The following is a 7,975-nucleotide window of genomic DNA, read 5'->3' on the forward strand; positions in this document are numbered from 1 at the left end:
GAGGGGTGGAGACTCACAGAGGGCTGGTCCCATACCCACGTGTGGTGATTAAAACTCAGGAGGGATATTTTAGCTGCGGAGGTTACCCCTGAGGAGTGAGGAGTCCCCGCCCCACACCAGGCGCTCCAGCCCAGGGTTCTAGTGCCAGGAAGGGAAGTCCACATAACTTCTGGCTGGAAATACCAGCAGAGTTGTGGCTGAGTGAGCCAGAGGACTGCTGGAGTCCCAGGCATTCCTCTTTCTTTCTTTTTTATTCCTTTAATTAATTTATTTTTAATTTTTTATTATTTTTTTAAATATATTTTATTGATTTTTTACAGAGAGGAAGGGAGAAGGATAGAGAGTTAGAAACATCAATGAGAGAGAAACATCGATCAGCTGCCTCCTGCACACTTCCTACTGGGGATGTGCCCGCAACCAAGGTACATGCCCTTGACGGGAATTGAACCTGGGACCCTTGAGTCCGCAGGCTGACGCTCTATCCACTTAGCCAAACCGGTTAGGGCTATTTTTTAATTTTTCAACTAGTTTACTTTCAGTATTATTTTGTATTGGTTTCAGGTGTACCATTTTCGACAGCAATGGATGGACTTAGAGGATATGATGCTAAGTAAAATAAGTCAGTCAGAGAAAGACAAGTGCCATATGATTTCACTTCTATGTGGAATCTAAAGGACAAAATAAATGAACAAACTGAATTGAAACAAGACTCATAGACACAGAGACCAGACTGGTGATTGGCAGAGGAGAGGAGGTTTGGAGGACTGGGTGAAAGAGGTGAAGGGATTAAGAAGTATAAATTGATAGTTACAGAATAGTAACGGGGATATAAAGTACAGTATAGGGAATATAGTCAATGATATTGTGATAACCAGGCATTCCTCTTAAAGGGCCCACACACAAACTTACTCAGATTCACTCGTTCTGAGCTCCAATGCTGGGGCAGGAGCTCCAAAGATGCCAGGGATAAGGGAAAGCACTGAATTGTCTGGCCTCGGGATGAGGGACTGAAGGGCCAGCTTTCCCCATACACACTCCAACCAGGGATTGAACCCACAATCTTTTTTTAAAATTGTATTTACTTAGAAGCATTCAGAATGTCAACAAAACAGCTGCAACTTTTTTTTTGCAATTACAGAGTGGTATTCAGTTAACAGAACAACAATTATTTCGTATAAGCTGCATCAGAGACAGCTGAAGATGAAAAACTACCATCCCCGTATAGAACTAATTTGTGCTGTGCACCAACAAGAACCTGCTTTAAATTTCCATGCCAATTTACAACCCCCATACTGTACCAGGCAAGGTTAGTGGCTATTGAAAATACCGCCAGGACAGGGCTATCTAAAGACACATTCAGTAGTGTGTTAACTATACAAAAAAAGACACTGTACAGTTTAAAAACAAATCTTACACAGCCTTACATTTCAATTTTTTTCTTTAAAAGGAGTGAGTTGTGTACAGGGGGGTTAAATGCTTTATAGACAAGAAAAAAAAACTGCGCTAGAATCAACTTATTCATCATCATCATCTTCTTCATCTTCCTCCTCCTCCTCATCATCATCATCATCATCCTCCTCTTCCTTCTTTTTCTTGCTTTTTTCAGCCTTGACAACTCCCTTTTTGGCAGCATCAGGCTTTCCTTTAGCTCGGAATGCAGCAATATCCTTTTCATATTTCTCCTTCAGCTTAGCAGCCTTCTTTTCATAAGGCTGCTTGTCATCTGCAGCAGTGTTATTCCACATCTCTCCCAGCTTCTTTGCAACATCACCAATGGATAGGCCAGGATGCTCTCCTTTGATTTTTGGGCGATACTCAGAACAAAACAAGAAAAAGGCCGAAGGAGGCCTCAGGTGCATTGAGATCCTTGAATTTCTTTTTTGTTTCCCCTTTAGGAGGAATATAAGTTTTCATTTTTCTCTCATAACGAGCCTTGTCCGCCTTTGCCATGTCTTCAAATTTTCCTTTCTCCTTAGCAGACATGGTCTTCCACCTCTCTGAGCACTTCTTAGAAAACTCTGAGAAGTTGACTGAAGCACCTGGGTGCTTCTTCTTGTGTTCCTCCCGGCAAGTTTGCACAAAGAAGGCATACGATGACATTTTGCCTCTCGGCTTCTTAGGATCTCCTTTGCCCATGTGTAATTACTTCCCCTCAGCAAGCACACAGTCACCCAGTGCCCGGCCGGCTCGCACTGCCCCAGCGCTGTCTCTATGGAGCTCAATGTACTGCAATGGCTGTCGAACCCACAATCTTTTGGTGTATGGGATGATGCTCCAACCAACTGAGCAACCTGGTCAAGGGAAAGAGAGAATCTTAAAAGCAGCAAGAGTAAAGCAGTTAATTACCTACAGGAGAGCTCCCATAAGACTGTCAGCTGATTTCTCAAAAGAAATTTTGCAGGCCAGAAGGGATTGACAGGAATCATTCAAGTTATGAAAGCAAGGACACACAACCAAGATTATTCTACCCAGCAAAGCTATCATTTAGAATCAAAGGACAGAAAAAGAACTTTCCAGACAAGAAAAAAATAAAGGAGTTCATCACCACCAAACCTGTATTACAAGAAATGTTAAAGGGTAGTCTTTAATAATAGTGATAATAATAATAATGTGGCAGTAAATACATATCTATCAACAATTACTTCAAATGCAAATGGATTAAATAATTAAATCAAAAGACATATCTTGACTGAATGGATAACAAAACAATACTCTTATACATGCTAAATATAGAGACACATTTCAGATCAAAAGACACAAACTAGCCCGGCCAGTGTGGCTCAGTGGTTGAGCAACTACCTATGAACCAGGAGGTCACGGTTGATTCCCAGTCGGAGCACATGCCTGGGTTTCAGGCTCGATCACCAGTGCAGGAGGCAGCCGATTGATGGTTCTCTCTCATCATTGATGTTTCTATCTTTTTCTCCCTCTCTCTTCCTCTCTGAAATCAATAAAAATATATATATTTTTAAAAAGACACAAACTGAAAGTAAAGAGATGGTAAAGATATTTCATGAAAATGGAAATGGAAAAAAGAAAGTAAGCTTTGGTAAACAATACTTATACCAGACAAAATATACTTTTAAACAAAGGCTATAACAGGAGATGGAGGAGAATCCAGCAATTCTACTTCTGGGTATTTATTCCAAGAAACCCAAAACACTGAATAAAAAAGACATGCACCCATATGTTCATTGCAGCATTATTTACAATAGCCAAGGTATGGGACCAATCTAAGTGTCCATCAATAGATGAATGGATAAAAAAGTGGTGCACATATACAATGGAATATTACTCAACCGAAAAAAGGATGTTATCTTGCCATTTGCAACAACATGAATTGACCTAGAAGGTATTGTGCTGAGGGAAATAAGTCAGAGAAAGACAAATACCACATGATTTCACTTACATGTGGAATCTATACAACAATCAAACAAGCAGACCAGAAACCCAGTCATAGATACAGAGAACATTTTGAGTTGCCAGATAGGAGGGAGTTTAGGGGTAGGTGAGTGGGTAAAAAAGGCGAAGGGATTAAGAAGCACAAATTGGGCCCTAGCCGGTTAGGCTCACTGAATAGAGTATTGGCCTGCAGATTGAAGGGTCCTGGGTTCAATTCTGGTCAAGGGCATATGCCCAGGTTGCCGGCTCGATCCCCAATAGGGGGTGTGCAGGAGGTAGCCAATCAATGATCCTCTCTCATCATTGATGTTCCTATCTCTCTCTCCCTCTCCCTTCCTCTCTGAAATCAATAAAAAAATATATATTTTAAAAAGTACAAATTGGTAGTTACAGAATAGTCATGGGGATATAAAGCACAGCATGGGGAATATAGTCAATAATATTGTAATAACTATGTATGGTATCAGATGGGTACTAGTTTTTTAGGAAATCACTTCATTAGTTTTTTTTTTTTTAATCTTTATTGTTCAGATTATTACATTTGTTCCTCTTTTTTCCCCCCATAACTCCCCTCCTTCCAGCTCCCACCCCACCCTCCACCCTCACTCCCCACCCACTGAGTTCATCCATAGGTGCATGATTTTTGTCCAGTCACTTCCCGCATCTCCCACACCCCTTTTCCCCCAAGAATAGTCAGTCCATTCCCTTTCTATGTCCCTGATTCATTATAGTCACCAGTTCATTCTGTACATCAGGTTATTTATTCACTTGATTCTTAGATTCATTTGTTGATAGATGCATATTTGTTGTTCCTAATTTGTATCTTTACCTTTTTCTTCTTCTTCCTCTTCTTAAAGGATACCTTTCAGCATTTCATATAATACTGGTTTGGCGGTGATGAACTCCTTTAGTTTTTCCTTATCTGTGAAGCTCTTTATCTGACCTTCAATTCTGAATGATAGCTTTGCTGGATAAAGTAATCTTGGTTGTAGGTTCTTGGTATTCAGCACTTTGAATATTTCTTGCCATTCCCTTCTGGCCTGCAAAGTTTCTGTTGAGAAATCAGCTGACAGTCGTATGGGTATTCCCTTGTAGGTAATTGAGCCTCTTTCTCTTGCTGCTTTTAAGATTTTCTCTTTGTCTTTTGCTCTTGGCATTTTAATGATGATGTGTCTTGGTGTGGTCCTCTTTGGATTCCTTTTGTTTGGGGTTCTCTGCGCTTCTTGGACCTGTAAGTCCATTTCTTTCTCCAGGTGGGGGAAGTTTTCTGCCATTATTTCTTGAAATAGGTTTTCAATATCTTGCTGTCTCTCATCTTCTGGCACTCCAATGACTCTGATATTAGTCCGCTTAAAGCTGTCCCAGAGGCTCCTTACACTATCTTCACACTTTCGGATTCTTTTTTCATTTTGCTTTTCCAATTGGGTGTTTTTTGTCGAATCTTTGGTTTGATTCTTGTGCTCCTCTGGTCTGCTATTGGGTATAATATTCTTTATTTCAGTCCGTGTATGCTTACTTTCTAATTTCTTTATCGTAGCATCGAGGGTCTCATTAGTTTTCGTGAGGCTCTGCACAAATTTATGGCAAGCCCTCAAAATTGCGATTCTTAGCTCCATATCCTCCATTTCTGTCATGTTTTTTTGTCTCCGCATCTTTTATGCTTTCTTGGTGCACCCCCTTGTGGTCTCTGTGCGCAGTCTTGTTCTAGCCAAGCCTTAATTGTTGTAGTTAACACTAGAGGGATTTGACCACCAGGCCGACTGGCTGTGGAAATCAGCTGTGGGAAAACTTCAGTCCTCTGGGGAGGCGCTAGTCCAGCCCTTGCCTGAGGCGATCGGCAAATGGCTGTGCGCAGGGTTTGGGCGGGGCGGGCTCAACAGGGCGGGGGGAGGGAGCAGCTGTGGCCGCTCTCAGTCCGTCCCCAGGGGCTCTGCCTCTCTGTCCCAGCAATCGCTGCAAACCTCGGAGGGGCCGTAGCCAGACAGTCCCGCTTCTCCCGTTTGAGTCTGGGTCCCTAGAGACTCGCCCGGATCTGTAGCCCAGAGTCTGAGACTCGCTCCTGATTGAAAACAACAATCGCGCCCTCAGCCGCCAGCCCGCTTTGCGCGCGCACCCTCACCACCGCACCGCCGTACCTTTAAATTTTCCACACTGCGCCTCCGCTGAGCGTCGGAATGCTGTTGTTTTTGCTTCTAGTTGAAGAGACTCTCCTCAGCCAGCCTTCCCGTGGTTCTGGTTGATGTCCGCTCCGACTTTTAGTTGTATTTTTGAAGTGGTTCTCCGGTGTTTACCTATGCCGCCATCTTGCCATCTCCCACTTCATTAGTTATATAAATGTCTAATCACTGGATTGTACACCTGGAACTAATACAATATTGTATTTCAACTGTAATTGAAAATTTTTTAAAATTATTTTTAAAAACGTTATTTTATCTGGATTCTTCACTAAGGAAAGTCTATGATGTGAGGCGAGTGAACAAGACCACCACCTTTTGTACATTCAAAATTATGTTTGGGCCCTAACCGGTTTGGCTCAGTGGACAGAGCGTCGGCCTGTGGACTAACTGGTCTCAGGTTCGATTCCAGTCAAGGGCATGTACCTTGGTTGCAGGCACATCCCCAGTGGGGAGTGTGCAGGAGGCAGCGGATCGATGTTTCTCTCTCACCGATGTTTCTAACTCTCTATCTCTCTCCCTTCCTCTCTGTAAAAAATCAATAAAATATATATTTTTTAAAAATCATGTTTGGGGGGAAACGGGTGCATAAGTAAACAAGTACAAAAAAATAAGCAAAGTGCAAAACTTTCACTGTTTTCAAATGCCTGTAACGTGGTTATCATACCTAGGTTTGAAAATATTACTTCAAAAAGGTTGTCTTGAGACCAAGGAGTAAATCACCCTCCCAAAAAATAACAATTGAAGTGTTTTTGAGAACATGAAGGTCAGATGAGGAACACTGGAAAATTCCTGTTTGCATTTTCCTGCCCAAACACTGACTGAGACTTTTGGTCCATTTGGTAATTATTTCCCCAGTGACTTTTTAGTTCTCAGAAAGATAAAAGAGCTCCTGACTTTAACGCCAAACAGATGGCTGGGGTCTCTTTTGCCATCATCTATGCTTGCTCTGCCTGCCGTCCCGTTATCCCAGACAGCGAAAGGCACAGACCTGAGATAGGAGGGGAAGCAAGATTGGGCTTCAGGGCCCTTTCAGAGGCCAGGAGCATCGACGTGTCAGCTCAAATGCCACAGGAATGTCCTTTCCAGCTGTGTGCCTGCTCACACAGCTGTGCTTCCACCACGAGGGTCCACATGGAGGTCCTGTGTGTAAAGTTTGTTCCCCCACGTCCTGCGTGGTCCAGGGTTCAGGATCTGGAAGAGGAGCCGCACACAAATGAAAGAGAAGAGCCAAGAGATAATTTGGAAATACTGGGGGGCCAGGCGGGCAAGTCCAACTCAAGGGGAAGGACTTCCACTGGTGCTCAGGCCTCGCCAACCTTTTATTGGTTTAGGATCCACCCATAGCCCTTAGGCAGGCAATTTCCAGTAACAGGCAGACTAGCCCATCAGCAAGGATTTACATAATAATAAATGGGGAAGTTGCTTCAGCTACCATTGTCTGGACTAACCGCGGGTGCACAGCCCTGACCTTTGCCAGGCCTTCAAGGGTCACCAGCCTTCCGGGTTCCTTGTCCACACCTCTCTGCTAGTGAAGACAATAGGTGGCTTCCCACAGTCCTAGAGTGTTTCCTAAAGGAAAATGCCACATTCCAGACTTGGAAATAACTGGACAGTTAAGTGGACTAGAGATTGGGTTGGAAGAAATAGATGTGTCTTTCTGTATTTTACTATATTTTCTATTTTTCTTTGCTGGGACATGGGAGGTGATAAGTTAAAGGGGGTCTGTGCACACGCTCCCCTTCTCCCAGATCCCTGCCTGAGACCCCAAGACTTCCCTCTCCGGGCTCCAGTCCCAGTCTGTAGCCAGGGAGCATCACTCACCACCACCACACCCAGCATCTGCGTGGCTTGGCCTCCCAGGGGACAGCCACTCCTCGCACAAGGCCCGTTGCTTCTCCAAAAAGCAATGTCAGATCCAGGGAAGATACGCCCCTTAAAGTCCGTCTAGGAAACACCTTCCCTTCTTTGGCGGCTGCTCCTGAGAAAAATGTAGGTAGAAAAGGTGTTATTGCACTTAATAACCTCTTGCTTCCTTTTTATGGAAGATGCAAATTCAGTGTAAAAACATGTATTGTGAGCCAATGTGGATGGAGCCCAGTGCAATTCAAACGTGCCCCCGCCCCCCCGCCCCCCCCGCTCAATGGATTATGTGGTAATTATTAAGAAACTATTGTGGGAATAGGAGCAAAGGGGGGGGGGACTTTTGGGGTTTTGTCTTTGAAAAAGATGGTTTCATTAAAGGGAGGAAGGCACGGAAGGCAGCGGAATATGAAAGGCCGCGGTGCCAAAGCGACAAGGGGAATAAAGTATTACAACCGGTTTCAGGAGTGGGTGTAATCGATATACACAGATTACCACGGACTAATGACAGAGCCCGACCGCACCTCCGGCGTGGG

The 7,975-nt window shown here is 43.8% G+C and overlaps 1 pseudogene; it reads right to left on the reverse strand.

The window, feature by feature from the left end:
• Window positions 1-1,119: 1,119 nt before the first annotated feature.
• Window positions 1,120-2,234, reverse strand: LOC102436022 (annotated as a pseudogene).
• Window positions 2,235-7,975: the final 5,741 nt, after the last annotated feature.

This window comes from Myotis lucifugus, unplaced genomic scaffold (assembly GCF_000147115.1).
Source record: "Myotis lucifugus unplaced genomic scaffold, Myoluc2.0 scaffold_687, whole genome shotgun sequence".
NCBI classification, from domain to species: Eukaryota; Metazoa; Chordata; class Mammalia; order Chiroptera; family Vespertilionidae; genus Myotis; species Myotis lucifugus.